Source organism: Schistocerca nitens, chromosome 10 (assembly GCF_023898315.1).
Source record: "Schistocerca nitens isolate TAMUIC-IGC-003100 chromosome 10, iqSchNite1.1, whole genome shotgun sequence".
Lineage (NCBI taxonomy): Eukaryota > Metazoa > Arthropoda > Insecta > Orthoptera > Acrididae > Schistocerca > Schistocerca nitens.
Window position 1 is genome coordinate 52,038,653 of NC_064623.1, and position 21,432 is coordinate 52,060,084.

The following is a 21,432-nucleotide window of genomic DNA, read 5'->3' on the forward strand; positions in this document are numbered from 1 at the left end:
TTTTGAGAAAACATGCTCTATGCAATTCTGTAAAATAAAGAGAGTAATACCAACAATTGATGTAGCACACAAACAGGAGACAGTATATTGGGCAGAATGCTTCAAATTTTTGGATGTACATACTGCTGAAAACTTTAACTGGAAGAACTGTCTTCAAATGGCTCTGAGCACTATGGGACTTAACATCTATGGTCATCAGTCCCCTAGAACTTAGAACTACTTAAAGCTAACTAACCTAAGGACATCACACAACACCCAGTCATCACGAGGCAGAGAATATCCCTGACCCCGCCGGGAATCGAACCCGGGCATGGGAAGTGAGAACGCTACCGCACGACCACGAGCTGCGGACAAGAACCGTCTTACTGAGCTTTTCAAACAACTCAGCACACCTACTTTTGCTCTTTGTATAGATAACTGCTGATCCTGAAACAAACAAATCATTCTCCTGGCATATTCTGGCTATTTCTACTCAATAATATCTCGTGGAATAATTTTCTGCAGTAACTTCATCATTTAGAAAGAGAGTATTGATTCCACAAAAGCAAGCAGCAAGAATAACACGTAGTATTCATCTGTGGTTGTCATGTACGTACCTCTTCAAAGAGTTATGTATTTTAATTGCACCATCACAACACATACATGATCGCTAATACAATTCATTATAAATAATCTATCACAATTTGAGAATAGTGATGCCCACACCTAAAACACTAGTGGGAAAGATGACCTTTATTACACGTTATTAAAGGTGTCAGCGTCTCATAAAAAGCGTTCAATATGCAGCAACTAATTTCTTCTACAATTATCCCAATAAAATAAAGTGTCTGACAGGCAGCAAAGCAAAGTTTTAAATGTAACCTGCTTCTATTGCTTCAAAACTGTGAGCCTGTAAAAAATTAGTTTTTAAGTGTAGTTGCATGAGTAATATGTTAATTACTGTTAACACATGTATATGTAGCCTGTGAACTGACTCGTTTCAACTAAAGGGTTGTTCAAATGATTTATGAAACATGTAACTCACTAACCAACCAACAAAAGGAACAGACTGAAACCAATCAGCCATCAAGCACCGATTATATTAACAAATACTATGTTACACTTACAAGAGAATAACATGAATTGAAGTTTACTGGCACACTGTATTGTATACAGAAATGAAAGAAGGAAACAGCAGGAAGGAATTTATCAACACCACTTACCATGGGTTTGGTAATAGTAAGTACTGCATACGCATCTTCTGTTTTTTACAGACCAACTACTAATGATCAGTGTCTCTAATTTAAGAATGAAAAATAATTTCTCCTGGCCTAAACCCGGCTTCAGCTCTGAAAGGAGTACATCAGTCATTCATACTGCTATTTGTTCTTCTACCCGGATAAATTTGGGCTCAGTGTGATAGTGGAAAGCCCGCCTACCGCTGCCACCCTCCGCCAAAATCTTCGTTGCGGTGTTTAACATGGGGCGTAAGTTGTTTCCCTAAAGCAATTACTTGTGCGACAGAAAGTGCACACTCAGATTATTGTTTACCCATGTAACTGTATGTAAAATGTGAATTCAATTACTCAATATCAGTGTTTGTCGTTAAGTAAAATCTATAAAACATTAAAGTAAACGTAGTTTGTCTGTCAACCTCAAGGCACTCGTACTTAGTATTGTGGTAACAACAATCATGTCCCATAAAAACAATATGCATGTACTGATATTTCTGGAGCAAAGTTGATTCATGTACAGCAAGTCTGATCTGAAGGTAGTCCTTATCACAACTGTATGTTATTTGGGGATGTACCGCTATACTGAGTATTTAAATATCTGCCTCATGTTAATATACTAAGCGATGTTTCTGTGTAGCTAGTATCAAAAATTTATGTCACACCTCTGTTACAAAATCTGCATTTTTTTTATTCTACTTCCACCTCCATAAAAGTGAAATTATGCTGGCGTAGCAGTACTGCATCCGCATTTCCGTCATTATGAGATTCGTAGTGAACAGTGATTTTCGATCCTGTAACTAGTGGTAAACCCTAAACACCCGATGTTGTGTTTCACTCCCTCTGCAAAGAATAAATAAACTATCCGCACACAATGTTTGTTACTTTTGTTCGTTGTTGATGAGAACTGTTTACGTGGTATGGTACACCAGATTTTGCGCAGTTTCAAATAACCTAGCTACAGAAATGACGCTATCACTCACTTCCGAATGATACCCAGTTTCGTTTTCTTGAAACTACAAGAATAAAATATCACTACTAACAGCTTCAAGGATGGCACATTTTAAGGCGTTACCCTCATTTCAGTAAACTGTTTATTTCAGCCTTGGTGAATCATAACATGTGACCACCGACCGCCATCTTCGTCCCGAGTGCAACGCTAAATGTTGAGTTGGCTAACCTGAAGATTGTTTATGCATGACGCTAGTTCTCATACAGCTCTTTTGGGGAAACCACTGAACAATATGACTTACATGGCTGTCGCGGTCGCTTTAGAAGCAATCAGTGAGATCATTAACGTTCCAGACAAACGTTATGACACTAAAGAATAGCCTAAAATTGCCTAGTGTGTGTTACTTAACCTCTTTGGCGTCAGTCAGCTGTCATTGCGGCTGGGCAGTCGCAGAGCAGTGCTGCCGCTGCGGATGAGAACAGCGTGGAATTGTGAAATTGTAGTGTCGCTGCTCATATGTTTTGCTGGTACGGCTTGGCTGGGTGGTGTTGGTTGATGCTATAAGCGAAGAGCAAGCAGCCTGCAGGAATGGTTGTTGTGGAGTTTGTTTAGCCCATCGGCGTAGCAGACATTCACGTATTTACTGCCTGGTAAGTCGTTTTGTGCAGCCTGGAACATGTGGATGTGATGTACAGTGTATCTAGAGCTGTTAATCTGTAATTCGTTGAAAACTTTTTTATCAAAGCACGGGTGTGCGTCGTGTCCCTTATTCGTCCGCAAGGAGTAATGGCTGAAATTTGACCCATATATTCTGAGATATGTATTTCAGCTTCACGCTATTGATTGATGCTCCTGCCAATACGGGCAGAAGGCGTATGTGTGCCTGCGTGAATACCTGCGCCGTAGACAGCTGGTTTTTTATAGCAGGCGACGCAGCCTCACAGCTTGAAGAAAAAGTTAACCTAGAGGTATAATGTGTTGCGTACGTCCTCAAGGGTCGGGAACACACAGCTGTTGCTCTCGCGTGCCTATATTTGGTCGATCAAAGCTATTTGTTTCGAACTCTGTAGCGAAGGCCAACGCCACGCCGAGGAGTTTAGCATCGCTGCCAAGCTGGTAAAAGATTTAAATTATCTCCGCGATCACGTGCCCTATAGCTTGGTTTCCTTGCGGTATCAGTCGAACGCTTTCTTGATGGATCGCCTTTTTGATGAGCAGAATCATTTCTTATGTAACAGACCGTGCGTACGTACTTATTTTCCGCGTCCCTTTAATGACCCCCGGTCCCGCTTACGCAGCGAATATTTTCGGCTCGTCCAGACTGTCTCTGCATGTAATCTGTCGTTTTAAGTTCGCAGCTATACACCTGCTCGGTCTGCTACTCCAGGGCAAGAAAACCGTCGATGCGAGGCCCTAGGAACGAGGACAGAGTTATGCATGGGTGGCACATAGAAAGTCCAAGGCGGCATTGTGTCCCTTTTTCGCTATTTTAATTTGCTTCTGCACTGCTGTTTTTATTTATCATCGACAGAAAAGACGGGTTTTCCGATTGATGGGTATGTGTCGTTATTAGGGCGATCAGTCCTGCGGGCATACTGTGTGATTCACTGACCAAAAAGCATCAGTCGGAATGGATGCCCGCAGCTCCTTTTGCAGGTTGTTACTTCCAGAAACTGTTCGTGTTTTGTGTCTCCGATCGAAGCTAGGCGTCTATGAGCCTGTTCAGGCAAATAGACTCCCCTTGGAATACAGCGTCGCCCCTAATACGGATAGTGTGCTGCTGGCGTTGCTTAAGGCGTTCGTTGTATCCGTGGCGTCGGTGACGCTGTGTGTGTGTGTGTGTGTGTGTGTGTGTGTGTGTGTGTGGTGACGCTGTTTGTGCGCCCATGTTTAACGAGAGCTAATCTGCTGTTCGTGGCCCAAGTCGAGCTGAGCTGCCGACGTTTGCTGTTAGCGAAGGAGGGGTGGGCGATAGGCGATCAGTCTTCTTTGGCCAAAGGGGGAGGGGGGGAGGCAGCGGCCACCGTGTCGCAACAACACGCCAGGCAGCTGTTTACCTGCCGCCCCGCTGCAGTTTTCTCTTTGCTTGCCGGCGTTTCCCCTGGTAGGGCTTTTCGTGCTCCTGTTTTGCGGGACGCGTTTTCCGCTAGCAAACGGGCTTCGCGTCCCAGGCGTTCGCCGGTGCTAGAGAGCGAAGCTCTCCACGCTGAAGGGACGCCTAGCGATCCGCAGCCAAATCATCTTATCGTGTCCCCTGCCTGGAGTGAAGCAGCGTCCTTCTCTACTTCGGCGGGCTGAAGACAGCTGTGGAACGTACCCCCACCCCCACCCCACTCTTTTTCATCGCCTTTGTTTACGGAACATTATATACTTTGCAGGGCTTTTCAAGCGAACCATCAGCTTTGCTACTCGAAACTGCGTAGTATGTATACCATAAATCTTATATACACACACACACACACACACACACACACACTGGTCAACTGAAGCGCCCCCCCCCCCCCCCCCCCCAAAATCCCTCCTGGTTAGCATTTACTTATTTATTCGTCTTTCGACAAACACAACAGTGTAGGACATATCACACAAATAACTTACGTAAAACAGGTACGAAATGGGCTAGGATTAGGCAAGGGATGGAGTAAGAGGTTGGTCAGGTCTTTTTCAAGGAAACATCCCAGCATTCACATTATCAACGTAGGAAAACCAACGTCAGGAACCCGGCGCTCGCGAGTGGAAGTCCAGACGGTGTCTTACCGCTGCTTAAGCCGACCGCTCGGTATGCGATTTGGAAGAAAACAGCCAATAGAATACACGTATGTAGTCCACAATTAGCTTATATCATGCTCGATAAGTATTCACAATAACGTTATTCGAACATAAGAGTTTGTTTTATATGGCGTCTGAAAAAATACGAACACCTACCAACACTACTCCCTCTATAACCATTCTCGGCCCGATTCTTTTCATTGAGGCGGTGTATACATTTTGGATAGACACTCACAGAAAGATAGTACACCTCTTAACAGATTGAAAATGTACTGAACAATAACCGAGGGTCTAGTATTTCTGTAAGCTTAATATATTCACTTACGTTGTAGAAACACTTCTCAATAAGAAACGTTTTTAGCTCGGCTCTAACCTCTTTACCAACATGTTTGTGTATGTTGGCAGTGCATTTTAAAGAACGACACCGTGGCTCACATGTCCTAGAGTAGGTGTTCGTGCTTGCTCTACGTAAAGTGACAAACACAGTACCGTGTATTACAATTTTGGTCACCACTATTGGTCTCAAAGTATAGCTCTGATCTGTCTACTGCCCACATTTGGGTCTTCCGCCGTTTTTCCTTAAGTTATTTCGGACGTGGGTTACACTGGCGAGTAGTTTTCACACTGGACCCACATTCGGAAGGAACGGTGTTCGAAATCACACCCGGACGCACTGGTTTAGGCTTTCCGTGCTGCTTCTGAATCGTTCAGGGCTGAGGTGATGTCTTAGAAAAGGGTATGGCCGATATCCTTCCCCATGCTTACTATGGCGTAACTAGAACTTCATCTCGAATGATATTTTCGTCAACGAGGCGTTAAATTTTTAATCTTCGTTCCTTTTAGTATGGTTCGTTCAACGACGGCACGCCTGCCCCCCCCCCCCCCCCCCCCTCCCCTCAGTCTAAATGAGCGAGTGCAGCGAATCTTAATTACTTCCGCGCAAATGAAAGCGTTTGATTCATATTTCTTTTGTGATTGAGGAGGAGGGAACACAGGATCCCATCTAATCCATTGCGAGAAACACGGCGACTCAGTGCCTCTGAAGAATTAGCTCAGATTGATTCCACTTCTGTGACACCCATATGTCTGCATCTCTACCAATAGTGGAATCATCGCCATATTTCATTCCGTTCGGAAGTTTCACGAGAAAAGCAGACTACAGCGCACAGAGAGATTACACGCAGTATAACTGCAACAAATTGAACCTGCCCTGTGTAGTACTAACCACCGGATGATTATAATTAAAGTGCAGCTACTCATGGAGATCCAACGTGGGATGTAATTACCATATTGCAGCGAAAGTTATTAGATATGCAAATGCGTTAACGCGGAACCGGTTTACGCTGAAAAAAAGTTCCAGTTTTGGCCACGAAGTCCGAATCTGGCGCTGTACAGCGTCTCTACGTTGTTTCCGGTGCTCATGGTGAACAAATTGTGTAAGCGGCAGTGACTAATAAATTCAACATTATGCTTTCCTCAAGTGTTTGACCTTTTCTACCCACATCCTACTCCTAATAAATTACATATGGCAACATTTCTGTACGTCTTTTTTGCATTCACAGCGCAAGATTACAACTAGTGGTCAAAATTGGAACTAATTTTTTTCAGCGTAAATCGGTTCCGCATTAACGCAATAGAATATTTATAAAATAGCGCTGCCACACGACGATTACAGCCCACTGAATCTCTGTGAGCAGCTGCAATTTAATTATAAGCACCTGATACCATTAACAGAACAGTTGTAAAAAAAGAGATACGTTTATTAGATCGGTGACCGGTTTCTGTGGCCAGTTTAAGGTTATTAGAGTATCGGCGTAACTTAGGAGACGAACGCTAGACAGTGTCCTCAAACTACCGTCCGTTTATTAAGACTCTGTAGCTATCTTAGTTTCCTTAGAACCAAGAAACATACTGCTGATGCCTATATCCCCTTTTCGAAATCAAGTAAGTAGCCATTCATCCATACTAATGTCATTCTTAGTGAGAAATAATGAAGCAAATCTGTCCTTGATCCGAAGTAGAAAGCTGTGAGATATTTAGCGAGTCATGGTGGGTATATCGAAAAGACAGGTTAGACGCTGTAGGAGGGAAAGTGTTCACTGCAGTCGACAGAAGTATTGTCTCTGTTGAGGTCGAAACTGTGTGTCAGTGAAGTTACCTGGTCGCGTCTAAGTGAAATTTCGTTGTTGGATGTTTCTCCTGGCTAACCGATTCGGCTGAAACAGTTGTAGAGTCACTCAATGTCTACGGTCAGCAGCGCGTAAATACCGAGATCTTGCAATACTAGTTGGAGGTACTGGCTGGATGTGGCTTTTCTGCAGAGTACAGACATGTGCGTGTATGAATTCATTGCAGGGAGTACACTCAGTCAGTCTTGCGAAGTACATTTGAACACGGCTTTCGAAAATTGTTGAGCAGCTAGTTCGGCAGCACACAAGCGGCGAAAGTTTCTTAACCCTTGTTGCTACAACCAGGCTGCACCAGGGAAGCAGCTGTTAGCAATGAAATGACGACATTCTGTTCCGGTATGATGAACAAAGGGGATTTATGGACAAAGTTTAAACAAACTATACGTGCCTAGTAAGTGGGTTAAGGACGAAGACGACCCACCGTGGCTTTATAACTAAATTCGGAAAATGTTGAGGAAGCAAAGGTAGTTTTACTCTCGGTTCAAAAGAGAACGAGCAAGTAAAAACTCAAAATTTAGTAGAAATTCGTATGTCCATTCAGAGCAAACAAAAATCGCGTCAGTCATACCTTAGCAAAAGCTCTGGACGAGAACCCGAGAAAATTCTGGTACTATGTAAAATGATGTAGTGGGTGTTAAGACTTCAATCTAGTCTCTCGTTGATCAGTACGGTATGGTAGTAGAAGATAGCAAAATGAAGACCGAAATTTTAAATTTCGCTCTTAAGAAAACTTCCATGCAGGAGAATGGTAAAAACATACCGTGGTTTGACCGTCGCGCAGTCCTGTATCGACGACAGAATAACTATCCCTGGCGTAGATAAACAGCTGAAAAGTTGAAAACAAATAAGTCGTCAGGTCCAGGTGGAATCCCAACTCAATTTTGCAAAGAGTACTCTACGGCAATGTCCTATTACTTAGCTTGAATTTTACGCAAATCTATTGCCCAGCGAAAAGTCCTAAGTGACTGGGAAAAAAAGCGCAGGTGGTCCCTTGCTTAAGAAGGGATTCGCAAAATTACATACGAATATCCCATAAAACGGTTTGCCTCAGAATTCTGGAACATACTCTGGGTACGAATATGAGCAATCTGCGGTTGTTTACTGACGATGCTGTAGCGTACGAGAAGATTTCGAAGTTGAATGATTGTAATACAATACAAGATGACGTAGGTAAAACTTTTGGTCAGTGCAGTAAATGGCACCTAACTTTAAATTTAGAAAAAATGTGAGTTAATTCGGATGACTAGGAAAAACAAAACCGTAATATGCGGATTCGGAATTAGTAGTATCCTTATTGACACAGTCAAGTCGTTTAAATAACTGGGCATAACGTTGCAAAAAGTTATGAAATGGGACGAGCTTGTGATGATTGTGGTAGCAAAGGCGAATGGTTGACTACAGTTTATCGGCAGAACTTTGGGAAAGTGTATTTAATCTGTAAAGGAGACCGCATATATGACGCTAATGCGACCTATTCTGGAGTACAGTTATCACTAATAGAATCGTACCTTGATAACAGACAACAAATGATGATAATTGAGAACCATCTATCAGACATACTCAAAATTGAAACCGGAGTTATTCAAGGATCAGTAATTGGCCCATTTCTCTTTCTAGTGTATATCAATGACCTCCCACATAACTTGCCAGACAAATCAATTCTATATGCTGACGACATCACCTCAATAACATCAGACGGAAATTGGAAACTTAACAGCACAAAAATACAGACATGGTAGAAAACTTCACCACATGGTTACAAAGCAATAAATTGGTCTTAAATGGCAATAAAACAGAGAAAATATATTTTCATTTCAGTAAGTTGAAACTTACACATCTGTCAAACTGCTAGGAATGTATTTAGACGCGAATTTGAACTGGGGCGAACACATACGCAACAACTATGCAAGAAACTGTTCAGAGTAATTTTTTTATTGCGCAAACTTAGGACTTGTCAGTAAGAGCCAAATGTTCGAGGCATACTATGCCTTTTTCCACTCGCACCTGGTCTATGGCATAATACTTTGGGGGAACTCTTCAGGGGCTCAGGAAGTTTTTAAGTGGCAGAAGAGGGCAGTTAGGGGTATAAAGGGCTTACCCGACAATCAATCATGCAGACCAATATTCAGGGAGCTGAAAATAATGACACTCTGCAATATTCATATACCACCGTCTGATAGACATCAAAGAAAACCAGAGTAACTTCACAGTAAGGGGGAGGCCATTCGCACAACACAAGAAATAAACATTACATTGACACGCCCCAGGTAAGGCTAAAGAAAACCCAAAACTGCCATAACTACATGGGGATTAAGCTATTCAACAAACTGCCTATAACCCTGAGGGAAATGCCAGTACAGCAACTAGGGAAGAAACTAAAAAATTGGCTGATTCTGAATACAACCTACAACGTCCTGGAATTCGAAGAGAACTTGATACGTCTCCAGAATGAATGATGATTATAGCATGTAGTGAAAATAGAGTTGGTATCATATTCTGTGACAAATTTGATCCAAGGAGATGTATAACTGTAAATTCTTTTCTGTATATTTTTTAAAAACTAATTGGTACCTCTAAAAAAACCTGTATGTATTGTATTGTGTTTTGGTACTTTTCCTTGTATTTTTTGACGGTGTCTATTACAACAATAAGTTGTTTAACGACAATAAAATTTGATTTGATTTCTTCGGTATCCGCACCAGATCAGATTAATTAAAGGAAGACATCGAAGCATTTCAGAGACGAGCTGCTAGATTTGTTACCAGTAAGTTATAACAACACGCATTTATTAGGGGCGATGTTTCGTGAGCTCAAATGGGATCCCTGGAGAGAAAGCGACGTTCTTTTCGAGGAACGTTATTGAGAAAATTTGGAAAACTGGGATTTGAAGCTGACAGTCCTGCACTGCCACGAACATACATTTCGCGTAAGGATTACGAAGGTAAGAGAAATTAGGACTCATACGAACGCATGTGGACAGTCGTTTCCCCTTGCTCTGTTTGCGAGTGTAACAGGAAAAGGAACCGCTGCTAAAGGTACAGGGTAACCACTGCCGGGCAATGTACGGCGGGTTGTGGAGTGTGTGTGTAGGTGTAGAAACACACATTCATGTAGGGCCTGCAGTGTGATCATACAGTCATCTTAAAACAACATTTCAGTGATCCGTGCTGAAGATGGCGACCAGATGGGTCGCTGTGAGGGTGACTATTCTTCGGCTGCAGACACGACAACAATATATTTAATAACATCTGTCACCGATTAGGCCTTAGACATTTTCCGACCGGCAATCTGCTGCCGCAGCGATGCTAGTCAAGGAATCTTGGTGATACTGCTGCTTCTTTCTTCAAGCAGCTCCTCGTTTGGCTCAAAGATGCTGAGTGGATCCTATTCCAGACTTCCCTACCTCAGAAAAATACGTGGTGGTGCCAGGAATCGAACCCAGGTCTTTCCGCGCCGGTGGCAGCGACGCTTATTACTCACAAGGGAACCTCCCCATCGCACCCCCCTCAGATTTAGTTATAACTTGGCACAGTGGATAGGCCTTGATAAACTGAACACAGATAAATTGACAAAACAGGAAGAAGTTGTGTGGAACTGTGAAAAAATAAGCAAAATATACAAACTGAGTAGTCCATGGGACATATAGGCAACATCAAGGAGGACGTAAGCTCAGCAGTGCCGTGGTCCCGTGGTAGCGTGAGCAGCTGCAGAAAGAGAGTTCCTTGGTTCAAGTCTTCCCACGAGTGATAATTTTACTTTCTTTATTTTTGCATAGTTATTATCTGTCCGTTCGTTCATTGACGTCTCTGTTCACTGTAACAAGTTTAGTTTCTGTGTTTTGCGACCGCATTGCAAAACCGTGCGATTAGTAGACGAAAGGACGTGCCTCTCCAATCGGAACCGAAAACATTTGATCGCAAGGTCATAGGTCAACCGATTCCTCCACAGGAAAACACATTTGATATATTCTATACGACACTGGTGACGGCATGTGCGTCACATGACAGGAATATGTTGTCGACCCACCTAACTTGTACACTTGGCGAATGGGTAAAAAGATCCTTCTACCTTGCCCGATTTAGGTTTTCTTGTGGATGTGATAATCATTCCCAAAAAAGTGATGAAAACATAAGAGTTTGTCACATAAACTGAAAATAAAAAATTAAAGTTTTCACTCGATGCCAGATTTGAACCAAGGACCTTTCGTTCCGTAGCTGCTCACGTTACCACAAGACCACGGCGCTCCTGTGGTCTCTGTGTCCTTGATATTGCTTTCACAACTTCTTCCTGTTTTCTCAATTGATCTGTGTTCGGTTTTTCAAGGCCTATCCACTGTGCCAACTTATAACTAAATCTGAGGGGGGTGCGATGGGGAGGTTCCCTTGTCAGCTACTACGGCGGTCTGTAGTCGGTCAATACACCTTGAAAACTTACGTAGTCATAGCCCGACGGTTAGTTCGGAAACTACAGTCATTTACTACACATGCTACTATTGGAGGTAGTGTGCCCTTGTCTTCCATTGGCTTCCGAACTGACGCACCTTGCCAGTTGTAAGGGTATATACCGTTTTCTGTAATGGCTATACGACACTTCTTGGTTACATGCTGGAATCTACTTCGAGAGGACAGACGTTCAAGCTTCTCTCAACCATCCAGATTTCGGTTTCCTGAGATCGGTTAAGACTAATGCTGCAATGGTACTTTTTAAAAGAACACTCAATTCCGTTCCGCATTCCTGTCCTCCTCTAATGACGACCTCGTCGAAGGAATGTTAAATCCTGACCTTCCCTTTTTTTAAATACCGACCTGCTTATGATTCTCGCAGCGCACCCCCCCCCCCCCCAAAAAAAGAAAGAAAAAAAATAAAAAGAAAATCCGTCGATGTATTGATTCACGGTGGCATGCCATTGACTACAAACACTGAGGCAACTATATAGGATTGGTCCCACTAGTGCCTTGCATGAAGTTTCTGCAACACGTGCACTAAACGTAGACTGATATGTCCCAAGAAAGCTTAATTTCTTCAAGCCTTCTCTGGCACCGGTTTCCGATGTTCGTCCCATTTTATATTGCAACAATTCAGTTACTCATTTTCGTCACCATGTTCATCTCCAAGGATTATCCTGGCTGCCTGTTCCGTCTTCAAAAATTATTATTAATTTTATAAACTGAAACGCCTTCAAACTTCCTGGCTGATTAAAACTATGTGCCGGACCGAATCCTTTCTTTCAGAAGTGCTAGTTCTGCAAGGTTCGTAGGAGAGCTTCTGTAAAGTTTGGAAGGTAGGAGACGAGTTACTGGCAGAAGTAAGGCTGTGAGGACGGGGCGTGAGTCGTGCTTGGGTAGCTCAGTTGGTAGAGCACTTGCCCGCGAAAGACAAAGGTCCCGCGTTCGAGTCTCGGTCCGGCACACAGTTTTAATCTGCCAGGAAGTTTCATATCGGCGCACACTCCGCCGCAGAGTCAAAATCTCATTCTGAACGCCTTGTTGTTGCAAAATATATACATGTATGTATAATACATAAATAATCATAGCTATGTGATTCATCTTTTATGGCAAGGCTCCTTTAGTGGTTTTAATAGTTTTTTACCAATTCACCGAAGACGCTATAATGTAAAAAGGCCAAACGTGTCTGGAACACTAGTAAATGTAGATTGCAGCAATAAAAGCTTTGTTTCAATTTATGAAAAGAACATTTATATACCGGATGAGAAAAACAAAACTGTCCGGAAAATACACGGTCGAGTCCCATTAATGTGACCACTGCCTGTGTTCGACGCAAACGTGCAACAACCACTCACAGATGGGAGGTGGCAGCACTGGCAGTGGAGGGTAAATAATCAGCGATTCGACTCGCAGAAAACTTTGCAGTCATTGTCGTACTGTGGAAAAGGGGCGATTGATTTGACGCCCAAAAGGGTACGATCATTGTCCTTCGGGAGAGGGGTGGAAGCATTTTCGGAACGATTAAGTCTGTCTCGCGTGTCACCGTGGTTAAATTATAGCGTGTATGGCAAAATGGCGCTATCCAAAATCTGCGTCGATGCAACTGTGGTGCACCATGGGCTGTAGATAAAAGGGGTCGACGATGTCTGCAAAGATGTGTACGGGCGAATAGACGTTCAACTATGGAGGAACTGACCGCACTAATGAACCAAGGGGCTACAGTGTCTCGCGAACGTTGTTGCGTGTGTGTCCCTGCGGCAGGCGTCTGATTCGTGCACCCATGCTGACTTCTGTTCGTTGGCGACGAAGACTGTAATATGCATGCCAATAATGCAACTGGACGTCCATTCATCGGCGGTAGTGACATTTTCAGATGAATGACGATTTATGCTCCATCGGACAGATGGCTGTTGGCTTGGACAGCCATGCAACAATTCTCGGAAGACTCCAGGCCGGAGAAGGGAACACTGTGGTAATTGGGAACGTTTTAGTGGAATTCCCTGGGTCATCTCGTCATTGCGTAGGGCCCAATGGATCAACTTAAGTATGCATCCACACCTACATGCAGTTTGTTTTTCCTCGGCACGATGGCATCTACCAGCGGGACCATGCAGCGTGTCACACAGCAGGCAGTGTACGTGTGTGGTTCGAAGAGCGTCAAGATAAATTTACCGTACTGTATGGCCACCAGACTCCCGGATTTATACCAGACTGAGAATATGTGGGATCACTGTGCTGTGCGTACTGTAAGACCTTCGGTACACACACCATCAGATTATTTGACTTGTCGCTCTAACGAAGTAGGCGAGTGTCAGCAATATGTCTCGTGGTCTTATCGTGGCGTGTTTATCTTCTGCCGTTAGGTCAGACGATAGAAATGCCACTTTCACGCTTTGAGTAGCAGATTGACGGTGACCAACTTTAAACAGAACTTGATTAATTTTCACACATTTATTAAAATAATAAAAAGCATTGAAATTACTTAACTTGATTCTGGATGCTGTTTACAATTAACAATCTGAAGTTCCTTTGGTCTTGGTACGTTAATCTTATTCTCACAAATCTCTGATACTTGACAAAGTGTCTATACATTTCTCTTCATTGCTATGTACAGCAATATGGTAATCTTACTAGGCACAGACTGAAATTTGACTATAGACTGGTACAGACTAATGCAGACTGGTACAGACAGGTGCAGACAAATGCAGACTGACTAATCGGAGGTCTGTACACTCGTTATAATACCTCGCGCGTTCAGGTATGTGGTGTATGAATACTTAATTCCCAGCGCAGAAGAGAACTTGGCAGACGTTTTTGTATTGTGCTTTGTAAAGGTTTGTTCATTCTCGTCCTATATACCAGCATAGCTGCATTGGCGACCAGCCAGTGTGTATAGTGCATATCCAATTAGTGTATTTGGTTTCGTAATGTCAATAAAGGCAGTTTACTTTTCCACGCTCTAGTGTATGAATACTTGTTCCCATTACTGTATTTGGGAAGAGACTCCGTGCGATCGACTGCGGGCGACGGCACTGTCACTTTCGCCCTTATCGCGCGCTGCTGCAGAATTCTTCGGTGGAGCCGGGCGCCTAAGTACGTCGGAGGCGGGGGCGGCTCTCGAGCGACACCACTCGATCCCCTCCCGCGGCCTCGGACCGTCGGCGCCGGCAGAGTGCCGTTGCCATGACGACGGGGCCCAGGGGGCGCCCGGTGCCCCCGCGCGCCGCGGAAACAGGTTCCCTCTCGGCGCTGCGGCGGCAGCGGCGGTTGCCATGGCGACGGCATCCGCGTTGCCACGGCGACGCGCGCCGGGGCTTGTATTGATATCGCGGCGCTGTGGCGCGCCCGCACTGCCGGGTCGCTAGGGTGCCTCCCACGCAGAGGGAACGGCCTATAATAGCCTCCGCCGCTCACTCCTCCCTCCACGTGGACCTCCTGCCACCGACCCCTGCTGTGCCTCTGTTGTGCTCACACCCGAACCTCCAGATCGGTACCAAACGTTGTATTAACCAGAACTCCGATTTACGCTACTGGCCATTAAAATTGCTACACCAACAAGAAATCCAGATGATAAACGGGTATTCATTGGACAAATATATTATACTAGAACTGACATGTAATTACATTTTCACGCAATTTGGGTGCATAGATCCTGAGAAATCGGTACCCAGAACAACCATCTCTGGCCGTAATAACGGCCTTGATACGCCTGGGCATTGAGTCAAACAGAGCTCGGATGGCGTGTACAGGTACAGCTGCCTATTTTGCTTCAACACGATACCACAGTTCACCAGGAGTAGTGACTGGCGTATTGTGACGAGCCAGTTGCTCGGCCACCATTGACCAGAAGTTTTCAGTTGGTGAGAGATCTGGAGAATGTGCTGGCCAGGGCAGCAGTCGAACATTTTCTGTATCCAGAAAGGCCCGTACACGACCTGCAACATGCGGTCGTGCATTATCCTGCTGAAATGTAGGGTTTCACAAGGATCGAATGAAGAGTAGAGCCACCGGTCGTAACACATCTGAAATGTAACGTCCACTGTTCAAAATGCCGTCAATGCGAACAACAGGTGACAGAGACGTGTGACCAATGGCACCCCATACCATCACACCGGGTGATAGGCCAGTGTGGCGATGACGAATACAAGCTTCCAATGTGCGTTCACCGCGATGTCGCCAAACACGGATGCGACAATCATGATGCTGTAACCAGAACCTGGATTCATCCGAGAAAATGACATTCCGAGAAAATGACGTTTCGAGAAAATGACGTTTTGCGATTCGTGCACCCAGGTTCGTCGTTGAGTACACCTGTCTGTGATGCAGCGCCAAGGGTAACCGCAGCCACGGTCTCCGAGCTAATCGTCCAGGCTGCCGCAAACATCGTCGAACTGTTCGTCCATATACATCTACATCCATATTCCGCAAGCCACCTGACGGTGTGTGGCGGAGGGTACCTTGAGTACCTCTATCGGTTCTCCCTTCTATTCCAGTCTCGTATTGTTCGTGGAAAGATAGATTGTCGGCATGCCTCTGTGTGGGCTTTAATCTCTCTGATTTTATCCTCATGGTCTCTTCGCGAGATATACATAGGAGGGAGCAATATACTGCTTGACTCCGCGGTGAAGGTATGTTCTCGAAACTTCAACTAAAGCCCGTACCGAGCTACTGAGCGTCTCTCTTGCAGAGTCTTCCACTGGAGTTTATCTATCATCTCCGTAACGCTTTCGCGATTACTGAATGATCCTGTAACGAAGCGCGCTGCTCTACGTTGGATCTTCTCTCTCTCTTCTATCAACCCTATCCGGTACGGATCCCACACTGTTGAGCAGTATTCAAGCAGTGGGCGAACAAGCGTACTGTAACCTACTTCCTTTGTTTTCGGATTGCATTTCCTTAGGATTCTTCCAATGAATCTGTCTGGCATCTGCTTTACCGACGATCAACTTTATATGGTCATTGCATTTTAAATCACTCCTAATGCGTACTCCCAGATAATTTATGGAATTAACTGCTTCCAGTTGTTGACCTGCTATATTGTAGCTAATTGATAAGGGATCTTTCTTTCTATGTATTCGCAGCACATTACACTTGTCTACATTGAGATTCAGTTGCCATTCCCTGCACCATGGGTCAATTCGCTGCAGATCCTCCTGCATTTCCGTACAATTTTCCACTGTTACAACCTGTCGATATACCACAGCATCATCCGCAAAAAGCCTCAGTGAACTTCCGATGTCATCCACAAGGTCATTTGTGTATATTGTGAATAGCAACGGTCCTACGACACTCCCCTGCGGCACACCTGAAATCACTCTTACTTCGGAAGACTTCTCTCCATTGAGAATGACATGCTGCGTTATGTTGGGTAGGAACTCTTCAATCAGATGGTTGTTGTCTTGCAAACGTTCCCATCTGTTGACTCATGGATCGAGACGTGGCTGCACGATCCGTTACTGCCATGCGGATAAGATGCCTGTCATCTCGGCTGCTAGTGATACGAGGCCGATGCGATCCAGCACGGCGTTCCGTATTACCTTCCTGAACCAACCGATTCCATATTCTGCTAACAGTCATTGGATCTCGACGAACGCGACCGGCAATGTCGCGATACGATAAACCGCAAGCGCGATAGGTTACAATCCGACCTTTATCAAAGTCGGAAACGTGATGGTACGCATTTCTCCTCCTTACGCGAGGCATCATAACGTTTCACCAGGCAACGCCGGTTAATTGCTGTTTGTGTATGAGAAATCGGTTGGAAACTTTCCTCATGTCAGCACGTTGTATGTGTCGCCACCGGCGCCAACCTTGTGTGAATGCTCTGAAAAGCTAATCATTTGCATATCACAGCATCTTCGTCCTGTCTGTTAAATTTCGCGTCTGTAGCACGTCATCTTGATGGTGTAGCAATTTTAATGGCCAGTAGTGTAGTTCGTGCATCAGAATGGGCGTGAACGTTAATTAAAAGTAACACCAGACCTGCAGAGCACAGGAAAAGCACAACTGTGAGTAGCTGATACGTACAGATTCCGTGGAGAAGTTGGTAGAGCGTTAGATCGTCGTACCAGGGGTCCTGGGTGTGTATCCCATTGACAACAATTTCTTTTTTTACAGTATTATGCGTGAAAGTGTTATCCGGGTCTAGTAATACTCCCGCACGTGTAATTTAGTTGTTTCCTTATTCTGTTATTCCGATTGTTTATTTTACTAAATGCATTACACTGTGCTGTTTGTGATAATGATATTTATGCTGCTACCGGTTTCGGTCTAAACCATCTTCAACGACAGCTGTACAACATGCAAAAGTGGATAACTTGACAAAACAATACGAAATAAAACAGAAAAACCTGCTACTCTTTTACTTTATACACATTTCATTTATGTTTTTATGTGATATCAGACAGTGTACAATTGTTAATATTTCAATTTTGCAATTTGATTACAGCAGAAGTGTTCAATGGCAACGCCTTTGGAATTGGGTAGGACAGTCGTCTTTAACTTTGAAGTTCTTTGACTTGATTCAGTATTTGTAGATTTCCAGAAGGCTTTTGACACTACCACACAAGCGGCTTGTAGTGAGATTGCGTGCTTATGGAATATCGTGTCAGCTATGCGACTGGATTCTCCATTTCCTATCAGAGAGGTCACCGTTCGTAATAATTGACGGAAAGTTAAGAGTAAAACAGAAGTTATTTCTGGCGTTCCCCAAGGTAGTGAGTGTCACAGGCCCTTTGCTCTTCGTTATCTAGATAAAGATTTAGGAGACAATCTGAGCAGCCTCTTAAATTGTTCGCAGATGACGCTTTCAAATATAGACTAGTAAAGTCATCAGAAGATCAAAACAAATTGCAAAAAGATTTAGAGAAGATATCTCTCCAGCGCGAAAATTGTCAGATCATGCACATGAGTGCTAAAAGGAATCCGTTGAACTTCGGTTACACGATAAACCAGTCAAATCTAAAGGCCGTAAATTCAACTGAATACCTAGGAATTACAAATACAAACAACCTGCATTGGAAGTAACTCACAGAGAACGTTGCGGGGAAGGCCAGCCGAAGACTGGCACTTAGAAAATGTAACAGATGTACTAAAGAGATTGCCTACACCACGCCTGTCGGTCTTCTTTTAGAATGCTGCGGCGCGATGTGGGGTCCTTACGAGATAGAATTGACGGAGTACATCGAGAAAGTTCAATGAAGGGCACCACGTTTGGTATTACCGAGAAGTCGGGGAGATAGTATTAAGGACGTAATACAGGATTTGGGGGTGGGCATAATTAAAAGAAAGGCGTTTTTCGTTGCAGCAGAATCTTCGCACGAAATTTCAATCACCAATTTTCTCCTCTTAATGCGAAAACATTTTGTTGGCGCCGGCCTACATAGGGAGAAACGATCACAACAATAAAATAAAGAAAATCAGAGCTCGCACGGAAAGATATAGATGTTCGTTTTTTCCGCGCAGTGTAAGAGAAAGGGAGAATTACTGTGAAGGTGGTTCGATGAACCCTCTGCCAGTTACTTAAATGTGATTCGCTGAGTATCGATGTAGATATATTGCTGTACGTCACATGTTGTTCTTTTGTCAGTGGGCCATCGTATTGTAATCTTGCTACGATTTTTCATTTATATTGGCAGTTAGGGTTTTCAATAGTAACGTATGTCAAAGCAAGTATGTCGTGTGATAAATCTGTAATAATTTTTGTATTTCCATTGATTCTACGGTTTTGTCTGTTTTGATCCCATTTCGTTTTGCTTTGTCGTGTTATCCACTTTGGTATGTTGTACAGCTGCCGTTGATGGTTTAAGACCGAAACCGGTAGCAGAGTAAATATCACAGACAGCACAGTGCAATGCATTTTGTAAAATTCGTACGTGCTGTTGACCAGCGCCTAAACAAGATGTTGTGTTTATGTCTATTCTGCTTCATCACGAGTTGCGTCCGTTCTGTCACACATGTCGGGCAGAACACGACATGTGTCTATATAAATGTACTCTATAGGTTTCGTACTTTCAACTAACGAAGCGAAAGCAGACTGCCAAAAGTCCATTGCTACAAACTCCGAAAATCCCTTTTACACGCCAAGAGAATGTTCTCCCATATAACAGATTCAGGCGTAAACAGTTAAGACATTGTCATCAGTTCGGTTTGAACGCGGGACCTTTGGGACGACGCTCTACCAACTCACGTAAGATTTACGAAACCATCACTCATACTTACTTTTTGTGTGCTCTGTAGTTCTGGCGCTAATTTTAATTACCGTTTACCTAAGTCCTACTGGACGACGGCACATAGCCTGAGCCCGCATCTCGTGGCCGTGCGGTAGCGTTCTCGCTTCCCACGCCCGGGTTCCCGGGTTCGATTCCCGGCGGGGTCAGGGATTTTCTCTGCCTCGTGATGGCTGGGTGTTGTGTGCTGTCCTTAGGTTAGTTAGGTTTAAGTAGTTCTAAGTTCTAGGGGACTGATGACCATAGATGTTAAGTCCCATAGTGCTCAGAGCCATTTGAACCACATAGCCTGAACTAAATCGGAGTTTTGGTTGATACTCTATGTACATACCTATCTGAGTGTCTGACATCTGGATTTGGGTACCAGTTGGACCCAGGAACGGTCCAAGACTTCAAGAGAAGACTTCAGACCACTCGTGTTCACTGAGAGGTGTGTGACTAGTAGCGTTGTCCTGCTGGTAGATGCTATCGTGCCGAAGAAAAATAAAAAGCACGTACGGGTGGACACGGTCTCTAAGGATAGATGCATACTTTTGTTTATCCACTGTGCCTTCGAGAACGACGGAAACTTTCTCAGGACCATAACGATCCTGCCAGAAAATTCAGCTTGCCTATATTTACACAAAGTGTTTGGTGGAGCTGGACACAAAGCATGACACGGCTTTTCATTAGTTGATATTCGACGAGAGAGACTGCTTCACACAGCTTTTTTCATCTTCTCTAAATTGTCACAGTTATCTCTATTGGCCTCCCTGTAACTCATCAGTTACTTTGTCCGTTAGTCTTCAGCTCATTTTATTGTCTTGCCATACGACAGTATCAGAAACAAAGGACTGATTTGTTTATTGGTAATGCCAACTTCAGAGCCGCGCAGGATTAGCCGAGCGGTCTCAGGCGCTGCAGTCATGGACTGTGCGGCGGAAGTTCGAGTCCTCTCTCGGGTGTGTGTGTGTGTGTGTGTGTGTGTGTGTGTGTGTGTGTGTGTGTGTAAGCTTAGGGACTAATGACCTTAGCAGTTAAGTCCCATAACATTTCACACACATTTGAACATTTTTTTGCCAACTTCAGAGACGTAGTAGTAGTCACAAAACAAAGCAATTCACAGCCTTCTAGACTACGTAGCTCCCAAGATATGACTGCTCAGCTGAGGCAGTATATGCGTAGCCGTGAAATTTGAGTCACACGTCAACATTCAGAATATTAAGGGGCTCCGGAACGCCCTATACTTGCAATGTTAAAATAACGCTTATAAATTACATCTTTCCTCACAAAGTATTTGAGATAGGAAGTTGACCTTTTTACAGATTATTTATTGGAATATGGGCTACAGCTTAACACAGGGATTTTACAAAATTTTAGTTCAGTTATTAAAGATGATTTTTTTCAATTGTAATGAAAATTCACAACATTTTTTTGCAATTTTTTACTTATATATTCAAAAATATACAGTTTTTTGGAAAAAGGCTGTGTTAAATTATGCAGAAGGTACTGTGTAACATTTACTGAAAGTTTGAAACAAATATGTTTGGAAGATCCTTAGAAAACATGTAATTAGTATGAGAAAATAAAAGTTTTGGGAATCGAGCGACAAAGATTGGATTAACTTTTTAGTGCATTCCAGGTCCATAGGATGGATTATCT

General features: G+C 43.8%; 1 protein-coding gene across 1 annotated transcript in view; it reads left to right on the forward strand.

Moving 5' to 3' along the window:
- Positions 1-2,716: 2,716 nt before the first annotated feature.
- The window catches only part of LOC126210483 (mucin-12), a 388,877-nt gene continuing 370,161 nt past the window's right edge, over positions 2,717-21,432 (forward strand). The window contains exon 1 of the mRNA XM_049939717.1: positions 2,717-2,813. The gene's annotated coding sequence lies outside the window, so the exon portion shown is untranslated. The remainder of the gene's footprint in view (positions 2,814-21,432) is intronic.